A 22,625-nucleotide genomic window follows, 5' to 3' on the forward strand; every position below is an offset into this window, starting at 1 on the left:
GTCCCAAGAAAGACACCAGCACAATTTTCTTTAGGTGTAGTAATGTCGAAGACATTCAACTGTTTTGTGCCGATTATAATTGCATCTATACCTTGGATCAAATGTTATGAAGCCAAACACAAATGTTGTCATCTTCATCCAAAACAGTCCATTTTTTTTTTTTTTTTTTTTTTTAAAGAGAGTTTTTGTAGTGCATATTTCACCTCACTTGCACTGTGGGAAGTCACTTTTTTTTTTGTTTGTTTTGATTCATGGATTCCTTTCATTACCAATCTCTTTTTTTTTTTAAACCCACTTTATTTCGATACCATCATATCAAAATGTTTCCAGTGTACATTGCCGTGGGGCAGGCATTTTCAACTTGTTGTACATACAGCTTAAATACTTCACAAGGTTATCAACGTTCCCTCTCCGTAAGTCTGAAAAAAACCCAAAAGGGGGTACAAAATAAGGTCTGCTGGCCTCACGTTGAGCTGTCCATTGCTAGGATGGTAATTAGATGCATAGTGTAATGGTATTGCCATTTACAATTAACATATGTAACAAATACAACTTCATCCCTTCCCTCCCTAACCCTCCCATTCCGTGGCAAGTCACTTGAAACACATGATTTATGTTATAATAGGAATTGCATCAATTCACGTTGAGTTATGCACATCATGGATTGTGGTACTGAAATTCTTTGATGAAATATGGATGTTGTACCGGTGTTGAAATTGGAGCTCAGAATTGTTTGTTTTGAGGATCAGCAATGATAGTCACACTCCATGATGAAATATTTTGAATTAATCTGAGGAACCCCATTGTTTTACACTACTTAATACCCAGAAAAAAGGTTTGCCTCATTTTACCCCCCATATATCGTCTTAGTGCCAGCACCCCATCTTAAAGGAATCTACTAAGACATGCTTATTACGAGTTAGCTACAAATCTTAAATTTTGTCTCAAGTAACAAACTAATTTTACATCTTAAACCCCTTTCCTGTGCTGACAATTGTATGTTCTATTGTAGCACTACATTTCCTAATCACACCATCTCCAGTATATCGACGCGGGTGAATGAACACTTTTGCACCTGGCACATTGAATTGAGCGTCTTCAATATATTGGCACTTCTAGGAAGCTCCAACTGTGGGTGGGCAGTGTGTGACTTTTACTCAAAAGGGTGGGTTTGCAGGAGTCATCTAGCATCTTCTGTGTCACCCCTCTCTCTCCTCCTGCTCCCTCCTCCCAAGAGGTGGCGGGGATAGGTTCCACTAACTGTGCACCAACTTCTGGGTTATACAATTAGTGCACTCCCCAAAGACTGCTTAAGCGTCTGTTTTTTATAAGTTGATATGTGATGGATGCACTGGCACATCATGCTCTTACCTGCGTGCAGCCTCAATTGGTAGAAGTACGTCACAACAAAATACAGCCCAAAAAAACACCTTTTTAGGTCTCGCCTGACCCAGTGCCTGCGCTGGTCTGACAAGACTTTTTGAGAGGGCTACCAGGCCAGCCTAGAGCTAGTGCATGTGCGCGGGCACGAGCGCCGCGCTTGACCGCGATTACGTTCACTTTCGCGGCCGCACTGCCGCTTGGCTTAGCCAATAGGTCTCGCTTTTGGGACCTTATAAGTATTTAGTTATGCAACTGTTGCATGGCTAAACACTTATAAGGTCCCAAAGGCGGGACCTATTGGCTATGCCAATGCTTGTTTACTTTAGGGAGTAAGTGTGCAGCTCAAAAGGGTTACGACCAGTGTTCCCTGTAAGGTGTGCGCCTGTGGCCCTAGCGCGCAGTGGCCTGTTTGGAGTGCGCGCACACGTTTGCGCCACCGCTTTTAAAACACGAGCGGCGAAAAACAGCAATTTCCTGGTTGCCGGACGTCTGGGCATGCATTCACTAGCAAGGTGCTCCTGCACTTGCTGCATTTTTAATTGAGCACGGTTGCGGGCCTTTGCTTCAATTAACAGGAATCCTTTCACACAGTCATGCGCTGCACTTAACTTAAATATTATCACAATGGGCCACAATCAGCCCGCAGCCACGCTCTATTTGGAAAAGAAATGCAGCAAGTCCGAAAGCATGACGTGTAAAGCACACGTCGTACTTGTGGACTTGATGCATGTCTTTTCTCACTAGAGAGATGCTGCGGGCTGATTGTGAACATTTGTGAAAATATTGACGTTAAGTGCAGCGTATAGCTGGCGCTGTGATTAACAGGAATACTTTTACAAATGTGTGCCTAACAAAAAATGAATATGTCCGTCCGTACGCAACTGGTGCTCATCTCGGATATCTTCGTGTCAAGTTTGCGCTAAATAAAACACTGAAAATTAAAATAGCATTGCCGAACGAGTGTGTGTGGATCTGAGTTATGCATATTTGGGTCGTGACTATTTTTCGAGATATTGAAAGAGGAACAGGAAACCTCTTCTGATGCACCTAAATCCACTGTGGGGCGCCTTTATAATCAAAATGAACCCCCATAAGAAATGATCATGTACTTGAATCAATGTTCGTATTCAGTGCATACTCCGGCCTTTTGATGTTCTTTTGATGCATATTTGCAGCTGAAATGGGCTAATCCTTTGAAAATTAGTGGCAATTCTTGGCATACGGCGAGTATTATTGAAACAGGTTCAAACTGCTGCCCCAATGTATAATGTTTGCACTAGAAACATGTGGTATTTATCAGCATTTTATGTGATTGTCATTACTACTGTAATAGGCCTCAACCTTAAAATGTCTATAACTACTACATCCATCAATGCACTCAATTACCATTTGATCAATTCTTGAGGAGCTGAATGGGCTGAGCCATGGTTGGGGCTAGGTGAAGAGCCAGATCTTTAGTTTCTTGCAGAGTTCTAGAACTGAGGAGGCGGCACCGATACGCAGAGGCAGGTAATTCAGGCTTTACGAGGGATGTAGGAGAAGGCACAACCACAAAATCTGGTTCTGCATATGTGAGTGGTGTTTACAGGTAGATGTCCAGCTGAGGTGTCTGGTAGGTTTATGCAGTTGTGGAGGTACCTGGGGCCAAGGTTCTGTAAGACTTTGTATGTGTGCGTGAGGATGTTGAAGTGTGCTTGTTTGGAAATTGGGTGCCAGTGGAGCTCGTTGAGGTGTGTGAAGTGTGTGCGGGGTGGAAGGTGGAGTGCGAGGCTGGCCACTGAGTTTTGTACGGTTTGGAGTCTTCTGGTCAGTTGACATTGATTCCAGTATAGAGTACATTGCTGTAGTTGAGCTTGTTGGTGATGAGAACTTGGGTGATGGTTATGCTGGTGGGGAGCTATTTGAAGATAATGTTGAGCATCTTGAGTATGTGGAAGCAGGAGGCAGATATTGTATTCACTTGGTCAGTTATGGCGAGTGGATTGTCGAGTGGTATTCTGGGGTTCTTGGTGTGGACTGCTTGGAAGGGTGTTTATTCGAGGTTAGCAAGACAGAAGTTGGAATCTCAGATCCAGATTTAGCGGTGTCGAGGAGGTGGTGGTCAATTAGGTGGGTGGCTAGGCATTGGTTTATCAATTTTTCCATGATATGATTTTTGCAGCGTAGGGTAGCAGAAATCTGGCTGGTTGTTAGCTAGCATCTTCAAGTCTGCTGAGGGTTCCTTGAGGAGGGGGTAGTACTGTGTTCTGTTTCTAGTTGGCTGTGATTGAGTTGTTCAGGATTGGGGTGAGGGCTGCACTGATGGGATCCAGTTCTTTGATAAAGACGTGGTGAAATCAGTGTGTTGTGTTTTCTTGAGTGTCGATTGTAGGTCAGGTGGTCAGTGTGGTCCTTTGGGTGGTAGTAGAGATGGACAGGAGGGCTGCAAGAGTAGAAGGATCCAGTTGGGGCTCAAAGTTCTTGCAAATGCTGGTGATCTTGTTCCTGAAGAATAGGGACAGCTGTGTATGGAGGTCCTGAGATGGGGCCACGTTAGTGGAACTTGCTAAGGGATATGTGAAGATTTTCACTATGGATAAGACTTCCTTGGTGCTGTTGGTGCTGTTTTCGAAGCAGTCAGTAAAGACAGACCATTTTGTGGCTCTAAATTTGTCAGAGTGTGGATTTTTAGGTGCTCGTCAGTATTGATCTGACTTTGTCTCCATCTGCCTTAAAGTTCCTTTCAGTTGCGTTTGGTGATCCTGAGCTCTTATGTGTACCAGTTTGCTTGCAGTCTGGTTCTCATGGCTTTTTAGGCTTGGAGAGGAGCCAGTGTATCTACACAATCATTGATCTAGGCTTTGAAATTGGAGATGGATTTGGGGAGATTGTTGCTGTGTTGAGGCCAGTGGTGTAGGAGTTTAGAAGATTAGGAGGTTTCTGAGATATTGTTCCAGTCCCTTCATGAAGATTTGGTGATGGGTTTTCTGAGGTGTTGTAGGATGGGCATGCTGAATTTGAGGTAGGTGTGGTCGGACGAGGTGATCAGTGGGGACTGGTCTACTGTGATTTTGCTGAAGCTGGTGAAGATGGCGTGGAGTAGGTGTTGGACAACATGTGTGTGACCTTCCACTTGCTGGGCGACTCTGAAGTTGGAGGTCCTAGAGGAGGCTAGTCATGCTGGGATCAGTGTTCTCCTCCAGGTGGAAGTTGAGATCACCAAAGAGGATGAAGGTGCTGGAACGTAGGATCAGCGAGGTCAAAGAAATCTGCAATGGTCCTACCAAAGGTGGCACGTGGACCAGAAGGGAGGTAAATGAGGACGAATATCCCGGGTGTAGATGGCTGTGATAAGTTGTTTTTGCAAAGTCAGTTTGAGCCTGCTGAAGCATGCAGCTGAGCATGCTTGTACATACTTTTCATATTCAATAGGAATCACTCCAATCTCCTTTTGTTACAGAATGTTAAGTAAGGTTCACCCTTGAATGTTATGTTTCCGATGATGGAGCTCAAATTTGGTGATTGATACATTGTGTTTAGATAAATGCATAAAACAGGAATAAGTTGATTACCATAAACGGAGATGTGGGTTTGCTAGATGCATGAATTGTGATGAAAATGCTCCTATATGATATCGAAAATTAGAAAGTATCCTATAGTCTGCCATAAAAGGTGATCCACCGAGTTAGTTTCCAGATTAACTGTGCCATGATAAATGCATGCTTCAATACCCGCCTGTCTCCTGACTGCATGATGCAGCAGTGCACTCTCCCTTTCCCAGTGGACTTGTCGGCCGGCACGGGCTGCTTGGAAATAATTATCAGACGTGGCCAATAATTTAGCTCCTGTGGCCCCTGACAGAGCAGGCCACGTGGACAGGTCATGCTTTTAGACTTGCTGCATTTCTTTCAGGCAACTCAAGTTTCAAATCTTTGCCTAGCTAGTGTGCCGCCCGGCTGGTGTTTTACTGCTTCAGTCTCTTCATCCAGATACAGAATACAACAAGAAACATTACACCTACAGCAGTAAAATCTTCTGATGGTAACACCGTTGGAGTCTTGTGCTTTTCTTAACCCGAAGTGTACTTGCCTGTGTAACCAATTCATGTCATGGCTTGTGTATTCAAATTGCAAACCTGCCTTCAGACCCTTAACGTGGCGCTGTATGTGTGGAAATGCAGTTTTTTCACTTAAGCAAAGGTTTGGAGTGATATTTGGCCCTGCGCCCACACGCGCGGTCTGGTTCCTGGTGCGCACACAGCGGTGGCTGCAGCGCACAAAAACCTTACACTGCCACCCACAGAAGAAAACCATTAAAGGGAACATTGGTTACGACAGTGAACCTCTTTGCTTCTGCTACATCCTTCGATGCAGAATTTGAGAATCCTCCTGAAGGCATATGCAGCTTTGAAGAGGAAACAGCTCCCCTCACCCCCATGATATGTTGCGGTCTTAAAAGAAATAAAAAAAAAAAAAAAGAAAAAAAAAAACTTTCAACAGAGATGTGGAGCCATATATTCCTTAATTTTCCCACCATTGCAAAAATACAATTTTTGTAAATTTTAGATAAAGTCTAAACTGACATACAATAAAGAACTGAGATCCCGTAAACATGCCTTGCCCTGGAACTTTACAGCTCAGTTTACCAATAGCACAGTTTGCATATCTTTGACTAGGTTTGGCAGGAATATAATACATAGATAGAAAATGTAACATTGCTGGCTTTGATAGCGGTTGTCATTTACATCATCAATTTATTAGATACAGATAAGTCAAATACCCTACCCCCCCCACTACAATATGTGCAGAAACTAATAAGTCAAATCTTGTAGGTGCCACTCCAAATTTTTAAGAGACAATTTCAGATTAACAGAAATTTGGAAATAATTGTACAAATAAAAAAAAATTAAGAAAAACAAATCCCATTAGGCTATAAAATAAATAAGTTCGTACTAACTTTTGCAGAAGAGCCAGTCAGGCTCTGAGAAGGCAGCCTTTTGTCAAAGTTCAGGTTTTTTTCTTCTCCCAGCTATTTGTGTGGCCCACGAGGACAAGCCTAGCTCAAATAATAGGCTCGGGTCAGTGGAAGTAATTTTCCCACCATGGGGCTTATTGAATGCAGTAGCACTCCGGAGACTAGCCTCTGTGCAGTGGTCTGTACACAACCTGAGGCTGAAAGTCTGGCCAAGCTGGTGGTGTGCTCCCGTTTGTGTGAAAGCATCTGTACTGCATGCAGGCTGCTGTGACATGGAGCACCTCTGTATTTCCTCTGAGCCCTTTAAGAAGCCCTCCTGTGGAACCCGACTGGATAGAAGCTCCAATTTCATCATATGGCTGCGCACCAAGAGGCGGAACTAATATGACTGGAGTGGTGTAGCAGACACTGCAAAGCCTAGCAACCACCAGTTACCTGCAGCAAGAAATCTGGCCCCGATTAGGTTTGAAGTTGAGCTTTTGAGGCTTGGGAGACTAAATTGAGCGTTTTCTTCCATTCTTTTCCACAGTTGGTGTTGTGTTCCTACTCCACGTACGATGATGCTGACAATGAAGTATAAGCAACACACCAAGAAGAAACAGGACTTTTCAACCTGTGGGTTAACACCTCCAGATAGCCCCAAAATGGAATGGACAAGATAGTGACAGTGACCGCTCCCACCCAAGCAACTATGCCTATGCTAAAAGACTTACACCACCCAAAGAATGGACAGTAAGTTAACTACGGAAGGATGACTGCTGGACGCAATCAAGGGTCAGCTGCCTAAATCAGAAAAGATGTGGGAGATTTTGACAAAGTGAATACAGAACATTCAAGATAATGGATATAATGTAAGAAGGAAGCCTGTAGATCACAGGTTTGAAGAATGAGCATTCATCCAAACAAACAAACTTGAAGTCAAAGGTGGAATCCCCAGTTTTTCAGCAATGCAGTGGAGGTCACAGGGAATATACCTATGCAAGTTCTTAGAGGAGTATCTCTACTTTCGACATAAGACCCAAGACAAAATAGCAGCAACAGGTACAAGGACTGTTGAAATGGGTGATTTTAAACCATGTCATCATGTTTATAGTGATTACCAGAGAAGTAAACTCTTCACCCTAGAGGGTCAAGATTTTTCGAAGGTCGCGCCTTGACACCTGGACAGATGAAAAAAGTTTCAAAAATTATACTTTGGGACAAAAGCTGCTCCCCCATAGGTTTGAACTAATTCCTATGGTACACAGCCAGGTTGTGAGCATGCTACCAGAGGAAACCTTTTGGTGGTTAAGTAATCCTGTCACCAGACCAGACTACGTGGCATCAAAGAGAGGAAAGGAGAGTTCCTTATCCTTCATATGTAAAAGAATTAATCAGACAAAGGCTTCAGGAAGTGGTAACAAGAGTGACTTATACGGAAAACTAGAAATTTGATCAAATGCTTCTAAAAATCATTCCTGTAGTGGGCACTTTTTGACACAGATTCCTCATCGATCGGAGACTTTCATTTTACTAAAAGAAAAACAAAATGAAGGGGAGAGGCATGGAGTAGCAGAAAAACACCTTCACGTTCAGAAATGCTGCAACAATGCCTATCCGAATATGCCTCCAAAAAAATAGATAATGGTGTATCTGAAGTCTGTTGGGTGCATGAGGAAAGTAGTCTGTAGTCTACGGATTAGGAAGAGGTGTATCAGAAGATTTCCTTGCTAGCAATGTTCTTGCGGAATCACAAAGATATGTAGTAATTTCCTTTGACTGGACACCATAGGAGGAAGCAATACACAGCTACCTGTTGGGTTACAGTATTATATAGTAGACCTTTTTGTAGGTTTCTCTTGCGGGTAGACACTCTTCCCTCAATACTCCACAGATTTTTCCCAGAAAGAGTCAGTGAGGGGGAGGGAGCGGTAGGCAGGAATGTCCTATGCTGAGAAATTCACCAGAAGCTAATGTGGGCTTTTCTGCGTTCACATGCTGATAATGGCTGTATAGATTCAGATTTCAAATAGGATATCCAACAGCACCCACCAATTGAGAACATAGGTATGCCATGCTTCCAGACAGCTACGCATGGTTATCCTCAGCCCTTTATACCATCTTCTGGATAACAATGCACCAACGCCATAGATGTGAAAAAGTGCTGCCAAACAGTTAAACCCACTCAAATAAAACAGCCGTAAGTATACCAAACTAAAGCTATGCATCATAATTAATTACTGAAATTGAGATCTATAAATACTAAGCTCTTTACTCAGGGCAAGCAATTGACAAAGACCAATCAACACAAAGAAGGTCTTTGGCACACCTATCCATATGCATTAGGACACAAATTTCTGCCAAGCCCGAACTCATTTTACTTCAACACTAACCTGCATAAAGTATTTCTAGAGTAAACACTGAACAAACTCAACTTCACACAACCACGTACCGACAGGCTTTCGACAGTTGGCACGGCCATAGCCGCCTGCAAGGATGTGCAGCCACTTGGGATATACAAATGTTCACATAGCAAATGGAATTCTGAATCTATTTTCAGCAACAGCCAGGGCTCAACTAGCAGAGAAGCCTTGTCTAAAGTGAAGGTGCTAAAATGCAATTAGTATGAAGGAACAATGCTTATTTGATTGCAATCCTAGCAACGTTAACTGCTATTTTAAAGCAAAATAATTTCTTGAAAAATGGCAGCAAGTGTTTTAAAATAGATAATCCCAAAAAAAATTTAGAACGAGAGGCTTGGCCATGGCAGGATGTGTCCTTGCAGAGCTCTGGCACACAACCTGCAAGTAAAGTGTAGTAAAAATAAACAATCCTGGTACTTCTTGGTAAATGTTATTCTCAGTTTGAGTCATGAAGAGTAACGCCCAGCAGATTCCATTGAATGCTTAACATATAGAACTCCCCATACAATCCCATTCCACAGCATTATTCCCTGCATCATTGTCAGCTCAACATTCTGAATATCTCCACACATCTCCCCCCCCACTTTAACCCTTTCGCTGCGGCGGGAATTCCGCCGCAGCCCTGGGGGGGGTTTGGGGCAGCGCGGTGGCGCGGTGCTCATGACGGAACCGCTCCGTCATGAGCCGCGGTTGAGCTGTGCTCATGACGGAGTGGTTCCGTCATGACTCCGCCCACTGCGCTAATCGCCCGCACAGGCGGGGAATTAGCGCCGCGTGGGCGGCGCGGCCGCCAACGGCCGCAGCATGACAGAACCACTCCGTCATGAGCACACGGCGACCGTGGCTCATGACGGAGCGGTTCCGTCATGAGTGGGGAAGGGGTTAATATTTGAGCAAAGAAAACAAACAACTTACCATACAAGAATATCTAATAGTGCAGGGTGCAAAAATTGTGAACAGCATCATAGAACATGAAGAACATAACATAAATAACGATAAAATAAAATGACCTCACTGTACTCCTCCTGAACTATAGGCCTTACATAGGTTTCCAACACTCCATTCTCTCCCATCAAGGTTCGCAATTGATCCTTTCACTTGTATCACCTTCTGCGATTGAAAAAACTTGCTCACCCTTCCTCACAAAGCCGGTCTTCGTTACTACCACCCAATCTCCACTTCTCACATCCAAATTCTTCACACCTTTCATATAGTAATAATTAGCCTTGTTATAGCTCTGTGAATCAGAAACCCTCAATCTCATTTCCTTCCGGTCCACCCACACCTGATCTTTTCCTTTTAACCACATGGAAGATTCCTAAGTTACGGGTTACCTACCCTTCAAGGTTATAAATGGTGACACCCACTCACCGAATGAGGCATCACCATATGGGCCCACACCATCTTCTGCAATTCATCCTTCCATGCCAACCCATTCGCCAATGACAATTGGATGTTATCCATGATGACACGATTGCCACCCCATCGTGCCGGATACTCTGCTTTGCAAGAAATTGTGCCATTTCCATGGAAACTAACTGAACCTCATTATCTTTGACGCATACCTAAGGTATCCCTTCTTCTAAGAACACCTCTCTCAAAAACTTCGCAACATTGCTAGTAGTAATTTGTTCCATGGATCTACAAACAAACCATTTGCTATGGTAATCTACCAATACAACCACAAAACGATCATCCCCTTCCAAGTTTCTCTATAGGTCCCAAGAAATTTACAGCCAATTTCTCCCATGGCCGAGCTGGGAGTTCTACACATGCCAAAGGAGGTTGCATAACTACTTTGACTTGATCGCTATTACTGCAGGCATGGCAATCCCGAACCGCATCTTCTACGGCTCTATCCATTCCTGGACATCCAAAAATCAGCCTTAACCTCCTTTCTGTCAAATTCCTTCCTAAATGCCCCTCATGGACAATCCTAATCAACCTTGCTCTCAGCACATGGGGCGGAACAATGCGATCTATCCTAAATATCTTATCACCTTGAATTCTAAGCTCATCCTTCGCCATCATATAAGGTTTCACATCTTCATTTACTTGATCAATATCCTGCTAGTCACTTACTATAAGTTTCGTCAATGCCTTATATTCTTGGTCATTCTCAATAGCTTCTCTCCACTCATCCTGTCCAAATGCAAATGTACCATCACCACAAACTATTTGATCTTCCACTTCTTGCGTACAGGAAAATTTCGTCCACGGGCATTCTTGACAATCAGCAATTACATTTCTTTTCCCATGCACATATTCTACAACAAAATAGTCGCTCACAGACAACATCCATCTCGAAATACGAGGTGTCACACTTCCTTCTAAATCCCGCCCGCACTTAATATGCACAAGAGGCTTGTGATCGGTTTTGAGCACAAACAGCAAACCCCACAGATACCTGAAATGGTTCATTCCCCAATAGGCTTTAAAGCCACTTTCTCAATAGCAGAACACAGCTGTTCTGCACCATATAGCCATCTGGACGCAAAACCAATAATTTCTCCCTCTGTCACTTGTATCAGAAGTGCCCCAAAACCAACACTGCTAGCATCAGTTGTTAACAATAGTTTTCCTGCTAGTCTCAAAGTGACCTAATGTCGGTGCATAAGCAAGAGATTGTTTTACCTGATGAATGCATCTTCACACACTGGAGCTTACTCAAACACTTCCTTTCTTTAGCAATACCCTCATTGGTTCTACCACATCTGCAAAATAGGACACAAATGTAGAATATTCAGCAAGTCCCAAAAAAGATTGCAACTGTTCTTTGATAGCCCGAGGAGCATCCTCTATTGCCTTCATGATGTTTTTTTTGGTCATTTTCCATTAGCGGATACTTCATGTCCCAAATAATTTACCTGTTGCAACCTCAACTGGAATTTTTTCTTCTTTATGGTCAGCCCATGGCTCGTTAGCCTTCAAGACCTCTTCCAACACCACATGATCTTCAAACGATTTTCCCACCACCATCATGTCATCCTTGAAGCACAGCAACCCCTGCATACCTTCAAAAATGTTTTGCATTATCCTTCGAAAAACAACAGACGCCAATCTGAACGTCATTCTGAGATATCGGAATGCTTCTAGTGGTGTAACAAAAGAAGTCAATGGGCGAGACTCTAGATGCAAGTTCACCTGATGGTATGCTGCTGACATGTCCAAAACACTAAACACACTACCATCACGCACAGCATTTCACTAACGTTAGGCAACGGTTGTCGGTCCAACCATCTGTTTTTATTGAGATCGCTCAAGGCAATACATAGACCGATGTTGATCCTTCCTTTGGAGCGATTACAATAGGGAACAACCATTCGGATTATTCAATTGGCTCAATGAGGTTTTCTTCAAGTAATTTGTTTAATTCTTGTTGGAGCGGTTCTCTAAAATACGGCATGGTTCTCACTTTATGCACTACAGGGTTAGCATGCTTCTTGAGAATAATTCGGTGCGTACATTTTTTCAACACACCCAATTTCTCAGAAAATCTCAGGAAATGTTTCTATAAGCTCCTTCCCCCATTCACTGCCTACATCGTGTTTCACTATTTCACTCTCATTCACTGGTTCTACCACAATGACCGGTTCTTTGGCATTAGGCTCAAGCACTATGTTCAAATCAGTCTGGTTTGAACACTTATCGGTTATATAAACCCTCCCACGCACCCCGCTCTGCTTGAAAAATATCTTCATCCACTGCATTCCTAAAATCCTCTTGCCACCATTTCTAGCAGCTCTCACATCAGATTGCTGCTAATCTTTAATCTCGGCACCCAAATTTTTTTTGATAGGTTTCCTTAGAGATCAGGGTAAACAAGCTTCCAGAATCAGTTAATCATTAATACTTTAACTTGGTTTCCAAAAGGAGCTCAAAGTGGCTTTTCTAATATAATTTTTATATTTCCCTCACTTGTACAGTCATTATCTTGAAGAGTAGCGCTCCATTTCATTTATAGTGAATATTATTTCCTCTTGGTTCACACTATGATCCTCCATCATTTTGACACTACCATTTTGTGCCCTCCCTTTTGACATACAAACTTTTGCCAAATGCCCTTTTTCACAAGATCTACGTCGCATTGCTTGCTCCACAATCAAAACTTTAACTAATGTAACCTGGAAACAATTCTACGGATCATCAAATCTTGAAATTGTAGAATCTCTACTCGACAGGTTCTCTCAAGATCTTTCTTGACTTACTTCAATCGCCAGTTCCTTTTTTATAACTCTTGTACCATTTTTCCCCATATAAATCTTCTTCAACCAGACAGGCGTGTGCTCAATACTCCTTGGAATTTATATAGGTTTTTCTAAGCTGGTGTCTTTTGATAATTTTTTTACACTTTATTTGTGCACCTCACAATTTGATCCCTAATTAAAGAATGAACTACATTTTGGAAATCACAAGTCATTGCTAAACCACGCAAAGAGGCAACATAGGTCATGATGTCTTCATTTTCTCCATGTACCCTACAAAAGAATCTGTGCCTCTCAAAAACATTCACCTTAGGCGTGAAGTGTTTCTTCAACATTTGTAGTGACACATCAGACTCATTGGTTGCCAATTTCTCATGCCTAATGAATGAATGAATGAATGAAAGAAAGAAAGAAAGAAAGAAGACTTATAATGCGCGACTTAGCCCAAAGGCATCAAGGCGCCTAACCCAAAAAGATCAAAACAGACCAGGAACCAAATTACGGATAAGCCTTGACAAAGAGCCATGTCTTTAATGCCTTCCTAAACGTAAGGACAGTATATTGAGTTTTGATTTCAGTGGGGAGGGTATTCACAGTTTTGGGGCTAGAGACGAAAATGCCCTCCCTCCCCATTTAACTCTTCGAAAGCGGGGAACTGACAACAGGTTCTTTCTCAGAGATCGAAGGTCTCTGCCAGGGACATAAGGTACCAACAAGTCCTTCACCCCCTCAGCCCCATCGCCAGATAAAGCCCCGTAGGTCATGCAAAGAATCTTAAAAACAATCCTGTCTGGAATCGGAAGCCAATGCAAACTCTTCCTAGCAGCAGTAGTGGAAAAAAGCCTAGGAGCATTAAGCACAAATTTGGCTGCCGCATTCTGGGCTGTTTGCAAACGTTGCACAAGGCCCTTATTTATGCCGGCATAGAGAGCATTGCCATAATCAAGCCGTGAGGCGACCAATGCAACAATCTGTTTGCGAGCATGCGGAGCCAAATAATGTCTAATTTTCCTAAGGATCTTGATAATGTCCCAGCAGGTGGCAACCGCCCTATTAACCTGCTGAGACATGGAGAGAACGGGATCGATCATAACTCCCAGATTACGAGCCAAGTCCGTAGGTACAGGGCACACTCCCAGAGAAGGGGGCCACCACTCAGAGGACCAAATGTCCCCGTTTCCACCAAAAATAAGGACCTCGGTTTTTTCCCCCGTTCAGCTTTAGTGAATTATAGATCATCCACTGAGAAACTGCCTCCATGCAGTTCCTAAAGCTGAGAGCGGAGGTACTGCCCGAGTGGGAGAGGGACACCATAATCTGGGTATCAGCGTATGATACCACCTCCATCCCATAAGATCTTATTAGCCTGGCAAGTGGGGTCACAGATGTTAAAAAGGGTAGGACTTAAGGCCGACCCCTGAGGGACCCCACATTGCACAGGTAGGGATGGAGATAGATATTCACCCAATTTGACCCTCTGTTCCCTCTGGTCAAGGAAGGAAGCCAGAAGGCTCAAAGCCAAACCTTCCAACCCTATCTCCCTAAGACGAGATACTAGAACCAAGGGAGATAGGGTATCGAAGGCGGCTGTCGGGTCCAACAGGACCAGAAGAGTGGTATGGCCCTGGTCAACCTCCGTGCGGATGTCATTTAGCACTACCGTAAGGGCCGACTCCGTACTATGGTGCATCCGGAAGCCATGCTGGGACTGATCGAGACAACCCGAAATATCCAAGAAAGCTGTCAGATGCTCATTAAGATGAGTTTCAAGCATCTTTGCTGGGGCAGGAAGCAATGAAATAGGGCGAAAATTCTTAAGGATTTCAGGGTCTAAAGTTGGCTTCTTTAAAAGGGGCTTAACCACAGCACTCTTCCACAGAGCAGGAAAAGTGCCCTCCTGTATTGCCCGGTTCATAATACTCAGGAGCGGGGGCAAAAGAATTTCCCGACATTCCTTAAAAACTTTAAGAGGGCAGGGGTCCAAAGGGGACCCTGACCTAGTCTTGCTTAGAAGCAAGTCCAGGTGTTGTAGGGAGAGCAGTGGAAAGTTGGACAGGTTCGCAGAAGAGGCCAAGGTTCCACCTCCCACGGCAGATATAACCGAAGGGAGGGGAGGCAGAGCAGCCCTTTGCGATTCAAGGGCCGAGTAGATATCGGCTATTTTAGAATGGAAAAATTGGGCGATCTTATCACAGAGATCCTGGGAACTAGGAATAGGGTCGGGCACTTGCAGGGTACACAGAGAATCTGCAATTTTAAAGAGTTCTCTGGGGGAGGTAAGAGCAGTAGTCAGCTTAGAAAAGTACTCCTGCTTTTCTTTAATAACCTCCACTTTATATCCCTTAAGAAGAAGTTTGTGTTTTTCCCTCTCTTGATAGTCCCAACTCGCCCTCCACAACCTTTCCTGCTTTCTACAGCCCTGCCTTAGAAGTCTGAGACTCTGAGAACCAGGGGGCCGAAGGTCTCTTCCTAGCAGAATAACGGAAAGAGACAGGGGCCAGCAAATCCACAGCCAAGGTGATAGAGGTAGTCAGTTCAAGCGCCGCCGTACTGACATCCTTTGCTGTGGCAATTGCAATATTAGAGATTAAAGGAGCAAGGGTGTCATTGGAAATACTCCCATAGTTGCGCTTGGGTTCTTTCTTGCTAGGACCGCTCAACTTAGTATATGCAGGAGAAGCCTGAAGCTTCAAAAGGAACCGCTAGATGATCAGACCAACGGTATAGGCACGTCTGTCGTCAGCCTCGAGTCATTAGAAAACACCCCATCCAGGATGTGACCTGCCCGGTGGGTAGAGCTGGTAACCAATTGCTGAAAACCACAGGCGGAGAGTGACTCCAAAAGGGAAAGAGTTTCCCTAGAATCTAGGTTTTCAAGGTGGAAATTTAAATCTCCCAGAACCGTAAGTTGGGCACAGCCAAAATAGGGCTCTAGGAAATTAAACAGGGTCTGGCTGAAATCCACTCTCGGTCCTGGCGGTCTATAAATCAATATGCCCGCAAAAGGAGCAGCAAAAGGAGAAATTATTAAAAAGTGTAAGACCTGAAGGGTGTCTGAAGGGGCCGATAGAGTAGAGATACGACAGGTATGGGAATTCTTATAAAGGATCCCCAGACCTCCTCCTCTACGTCCCACTCGGTCCAACCTGACTAACGCATAACCCTCAGGAATAGCATCCACCAGATCAGGCCCAGAGGAATCAGAAGCCCAAGTTTCTGTAATGAAAACCCAAGAAGGCTTTCTTACAGCCACAAACTCACTAAAGGCGATGTTGTTCTTCACCAGTGATCTAGCATTAATAAGAGAGCCGGTTTCATTCGCAAGGATGGGGGAGGAGACATTCTGTGGGGGGAGGGACAAACATTAGAAACATACTCTATCGGCGGCATACAGTTTCTGGAGAAACAGCGACAATAAGGGGCGCCAGGAAAAGCCTCCGGAGGGCAAGAGAAATGACACGGTAACCGAGGGGTCTATAGGCAATTAACTCATTATACGAGTACAGAAAACTACCATCTCTGTGACCACTATATCCTAATAGCTTCTCACCTTGCCCAACTCCTAGCCTGTCCTTAGCGCGGACGGGCTGGACTCTGGCGTGACTCTGGCGCGAGTGCTGCGCACCAACGCTGCGCATGTGCATAGTAGGTTAATATAGAGGTCTAGCATGTCAGCCTGACAACTAGAGCGCTAGGCAAAATGGCGCCCGCCAAACGTCCCTTCCTACCCCCAAGATGGCGCGAGATAGCCGGTACACCGCGCTGAGGGAGATCCGCTGAAACCGCGGTGAATCAAAGTTTTACAGTGCAGGTATGCGGAAGTGGGATAAAAGCCGGGGAAAGCTAACAAATACAAACACAAATTTAGCAAAACAGGGAGTTTAAAATATTCAAGTGTACAAGTGTAGCGCACAATTTCAAAGAGATTAAAGCGCACAGTGCCGAGCGCTAAGCGTAGTATTAGTTGCCTTGTCTCCTAATGAAACCTCAGGTAAGTCATAATAAATTCTTCTCCATAACATAACAGGTGTATTTGTAACATAACAGGTGTATTTGTAAAGCACGCGATTACCCGTAGGTATCCTGGCGCTGAATAACAGATGTGTATTGTTACCCAACTCAATGCTACTCATTTTATCGACCTCAGATGGATGACAGGCTGAGCGAACCCGCCGGGATTTGAACCTGTGACCATGAAGTTGAACACAGGCCCCTGCAGTGGCTGCTTTAGTCCACTGAGCCACCAGACCCGACTCCATGCCATGCCTAACTGGTGTAAGGATACCTTGTCTAAGTACAAGAACATATTTATCCCCACCAAAAGCTAACAAAAAGGTGAAAAACATTTTTCCATCGCTTCCAAGGAATTGCAGATTCACCAGGCACTAGTAGAAAAACTTGGAGGTGCTGCCATGCTTTGGTCATATTTCAACAAAGACAAGGGAACCCAAAAGGTAAGCAAGGACCTTGGGCGTCAGTATTTTGAGTGAACAGTGGTCCTTGTTAAGGAGCTAGAGTGGGTATGCAATCAATGTAGACTAGAATCAGTACTATTTTACTACTGTCCAGCCAGACAGTACATTTTAATGAATGATCAAGTAAGAATCTTAACACACAACAATAAAGTGGGACACATTCCTGCTTCCTACATAGTCACAAAACATACATTTAAACAAAACATTCAGGCAAGACAAGAAAAGCTTGTATACAATGCAAATGGTTAGGACAAGCATAAAGACGACAACCGCTGCACTTAATTATCAAATAGATTTATGTGCATGGTGTTTCAGCAAGTTGACGACGTTTCGATCCTTTAACACAATACTAGGATCATCATCAGGACACTTTAATACAAGCCTGAAGTATATGGTACCTGTAAGACATTTAAGAGAATGGGGAGGAGGGGGGGGTAGGGGGGTGGGGGGGGGGGGGGGGGAGGGAGAGGAAAACAGACCGGAAGAAGAAAAGTAGAGTTTAGATACGGATAATAAAAAAAGAAAAAGACAATCCTTTTGCAATCTTGTACACATAACGATGTGTGACTAGCATTTAAACAAGTCTGCACAGTGGAAGAGCTATGTGAGGCTAAGGAAGAAAATATATCCCAAGAAAGCGATACGAGCTAGAAAGGTAATTAGGAGGTTAACGCGTTTGCAGTAATGGTATGCACGAGAACGCAGCAAGAGAGCACTTGCGCGTGAGTATGATGCAGAAAGAGGGACGATAAAATGTACATTCGCCAGTGTCGTGGAGGAAGCAAAGGAGGAATGGTCAATGTTAAAGGGTAGGAAGGAGCAGGTAGCACGTGAGGGACTGCTGGCGCTAACCTGATTAGGAGAACAGGAATGGGTATAAGTAGATAATGCAGACCAAGAGTACATGATTAATATAGGCACGTTGGGAAAGGAGTGCCAGATCAAGATGTGCACAGGTGTGCAATGATGGTGAACATATGCTTACGCATGGGCATCCAAGCAATGGTGCCCGGACAACTCAAGAAAGGGGGTAGAATATTAGGCAGGGATGGGAAGGCAGTGCGAGAAGCATCTGCTGCGAGAGAAGAAAGCAGGCAGAGATTATAAAAGTAGCGCGGGATGTGAAGGTGGTGCTTACTGAATTAGAAAGGCGGGAAGGAATGGGATGGCAGTACCCAACAGGAGAAAGAGTGGGTGAGCTGGTCCTAGCTCGATTGGAGGTCTGCGGGAGAGGGACATTTAAAAAAAAAAAGAAATTTGTGGCTGATGTACGGGAAAGGAACTTGTGACTCAAGGGACATTTGTAGCACTTACCTGAAATGAGAGGCTGGGAGGAATTGTGAGGACCGCGGTGGCAATGCACGACACGGGTGCCCGGGTTATTGGAAATGCTGGGGAACTAACTTTTATTTATTTTTTTAACATAAGGAAGGATGGATTGCGGAAAGCGCAAGAGGAACGCGTGGGCCAGTCATGTGCTTACCTCCAAGAAGGATGGCGATTAGATTTATAGTTCGCGGAGGCGATGCCGATTTGACCTGTGAAGGGTTCAAAGGGAAATTAGGGTCGGAAATTCGGGCCGAAAACAAGAGGGGTTGGGGGGTGTACGGGACTTACTGGAGCGTTGTGGATTCCGTCCGGAGCTCGGTGGCTTCAATAGAGGACGCTGAGCGGAACTGCATGAAATGGCTAAATAGCATTGCAGAAGTTACGTCGGCACTAGAAACGTGGTGTGATGGCGGCCATGTTGGGCGAGGGGAAAGGAGAGCGGAGGTATTAAGAAGGGATTTTGGACAGCTGCATAATAAAGTGTAGAAAGGCTATTGAGGCGAGTGTTGTGCAAACCGAGAAGTGGTGGATAGAGGCAATAGTTTAAAACATGTAGCCACTCAACAAATTCAGGCTGTAACTTTAGTGCAAGAAGTTGTAAAGACCGTGCACTTCACTCGTGGAGAATGTTAAAAAACTGGTAACAAGCCTTTAACCCTTTAACATTGACCATTCCTCCTTGGCTTCTTCCATGACACCGGCACATATACGTTTTATCGTCACTTTTTTCGCATCATACTCACGCGTAAGTGCACTCTTGCTGCGTTCTCGTGCATACCATTACTGCCAACGCGTTACCCTCCTAACTACCTTTCTAGACCACGCATCTCTTTCTTGGGATAGATTTTCTTCCTTAGCCTCACATAGCTCTTCCACTGTGCACAGACTTGTTTAAATGCTAGTCACACGACGTTATGTGTACAAGATGCAAACGGATTGCCTTTTTATTATCCATACCTCTACTTTTCTTTTTCCTGCCGGTTTTCCTCACCCCTTCTCTTAAATGTCTTACAGGCACCATATACTTCAGGCTTGTATTAAATTGTCCCGATGATAATCCTAGTATTGTGTTAAAGGATCGAAACGTCGACTTGCTGAAACACCTTGCACATAAAACTATTTGATAATTAAGTGTTTGTCTTTATGCTTGTCCTAACCATTTGCATTATATAAAAGCTTTTTTTGTCTTGCCTGAATGTTTTGTTTAAATGTATGTTTTGTGACTATGTAGGACGCAGGACTGTGTCCCACTTTATGGTTGTGTGTTAAGATTCTTACTTGATCATGCTTTGGTCAGACATACCTGTAAGAATATTAAATTAACAAACCAAAACAAATAAAGCAATCCAATATAATAAGCTGAAACAACTAGCTAAAATAATAAAATAGTTTTTCAATTATCCTTTTAAAGCTAGATTTTATGGTGTGTCTTCTGCCTAAGGAAAGTCTTCCATCTTTGTTGCTTTTATTCAAGGAAAGTCTCTTTTCTATTTAGTTTTTCTTTTTTTTCTTCTAGGGAGCAATTTTTATTGGGCTTGCATCACCGGTTGTGGGCTAAATCTGGCAAGTACAGAATCAGCAAAAAGTGGGGATAACCATAAGAAGCAGATACTACTTCCCTACACCCTTTACTCGTGTTAAACTGATATTGTTGATCAGCCGACAGCACTGGAAAATGTGAGCAGATGCTGTATGCGAAGCTTCGGCACAGACTGAAGGTTATAAACAGTAAAGCGTTGCACGGCTGCTGCACGAGAAGGTTGGAGCGCACTTGAGAATTAGAGGCATAGAGCTACTGCACGCGAAGCTCAAAGCACGGCCCCTCTGCTTTATGCGCGGGCTGCTGCATGAGAAGGGCAGTGCGTGGTTGAATAGGTTAAATGAAAACGGTGTTTACTTTTGATTGCGGCATGATTAATGTGGCACGTATGGCACGTAGACTCCGTTGCTGAGTAAATAAGCATAAATTTAACTCAAAGTGCCTAATACGAAACAAAACCCAATGGAGCTCCCATAGAACGATTAAATAAAAGCATGCAGCTGGATGTTCAGTCTCAGATGATAGACTGATGAATTCTTGTAGCTCTATTAATAGTGGCGTTCCAGAGGTGGAGGTGAGGTTGCCCCGTCTGTCCTCTACGCAAAGCTAACTCATTGCCAAAAATGTTAGTAAATACACACAATCATGGTACGTCTTGGGAGAGGTTATTCTCAGTTCAAGTCATGAACAGTAACTGTCAGCAGATTCCATGGAATGACTAACATATCGAACTCTCCTCACCATCCAATTCCACAGCATCATCCCCTGCATCGTCAGTTCTACATTCTGAATATCTCCACATAAGGCTTTTCATTTCAGAGAAATGCGGTTTCACAGACATGCGAGGGATAATTCATCTGTAGGCAATAAGGAGCCCAGTTTATGCAGTGTGTGGCAGATTCAATCATGTGTTATGTAGATTTTCCCCAACCTTGATCAGAAAATCTGGAATTATTAAAGACACAGAGGCTAATATTATTCCCACCCTAACCCTCTGTTGATTTTCGCTTTGCTTATTTGTAGGTCGTGCTCAACAATAAAAGAAGTTATTCTAAGTTGGATTTCCTACTGTTGGATATTGATGCAGAAGTGGATTTAAGCCAAGTTTCAGGTTTATGTTTATTTTACTTAAAGAATGTTTTTGGAAAAAAAAAAAAAAAGGTGGAAGAGTTATGTATGTTCTGACCTTTTATTGGGTTGGAATTTTTTGTTTTACAACATTCGAAGTTCTTTAAAGTGGGTGTGATTAGCTAAATAAAAGCTAAATGTTTGTGCTGTAACTATTTGAAAGATATCCGCTGGAGACTCTAATACACTCCTGTGCTAGCAAGCCTGTAACAGTCTTTGTAAGAGAATGTTTCAGATTGTGTTTTGCATCTCCGGATTACTGTTGTTGTGCAAGGCAATGGAAGATTCTGGATTACTCTTAGAAATGGGTTAGTGTTATGTACCTTAATATGGCGATCCATTTTCTGATTTGCCCAAAATGTACTGTAGATAGTCATGCTATGCTCAATCTGCAGTTTCTGCTCATGGTTTATGTATAAAATGGGATTAAAAATCCTGGCTTTATGTTGTTGGGGACAACTAACATTTTTTCCACATGGAACTCTGTCCGTTTGGGGTGAGACTTAATTTTCCTCAAGCAACTCTTTCCAATTGAATTGAGACTTCTTTCTCCATTAGAAATGCTGTTGTTATTCTTGATGGACCTGACAACTAACTTCTGATTATGTACTCTGTATCTTAGCCTTCGTGGCATGTACCGATTTATTCAGTATTGTTGGTTCTAAACTTTTCGTAATAAAACTAACTTATTTGATCTAGAACTCAGTTATTGAGTGGTCCCAGTCACTATTGTGATTTACTTTACTCTTTTGTTGGACAAGATGTCGTGGAGGGTGGAGTCTCTTAAATTTAGATCAAAGAGCAGGAGCCGAATTGCCAGAGGTAAATTTTGGAGTTACTGAAATATTGGGGTTCAGACTCCCACACTGAATTCACCACAATAACGTGTAAAAAAAGATTATAGCTAAAATATCAGATACTGGTTTTGAATCTCATGTCCAGAAATAGTTTTGCACAATTTTCCAGAAGATGTAGAGATGCTGGACCAAACCCACAAGATAATTTCCGAATACCAAAGAAAAAGGTCTCATGTAATAATAATCCAATATTTCTTCGTCAAAGAAGGCATTTGATAAAGCGCTAACTGGACATTCTTGTGCACAGGTCTACAGAAGACAGGATAGTGATCTATTCGAACATATATCTTGGCACATTTCAAAATCCCTTCAACTAAAAACAAGGTTAATAATCTTGCACTGCTGCTGATCAT

The 22,625-nt window shown here is 43.4% G+C and overlaps 1 protein-coding gene across 1 annotated transcript in view; it reads right to left on the reverse strand.

Moving 5' to 3' along the window:
* The window catches only part of UMPS (uridine monophosphate synthetase), a 75,873-nt gene that overhangs the window by 9,147 nt on the left and 44,101 nt on the right, over nucleotides 1-22,625 (reverse strand). The gene's annotated exons all lie outside the window — the stretch shown is intronic.

The sequence above is a fragment of the Triturus cristatus genome, chromosome 3_2 (genome assembly GCF_964204655.1).
Source record: "Triturus cristatus chromosome 3_2, aTriCri1.1, whole genome shotgun sequence".
Lineage (NCBI taxonomy): Eukaryota > Metazoa > Chordata > Amphibia > Caudata > Salamandridae > Triturus > Triturus cristatus.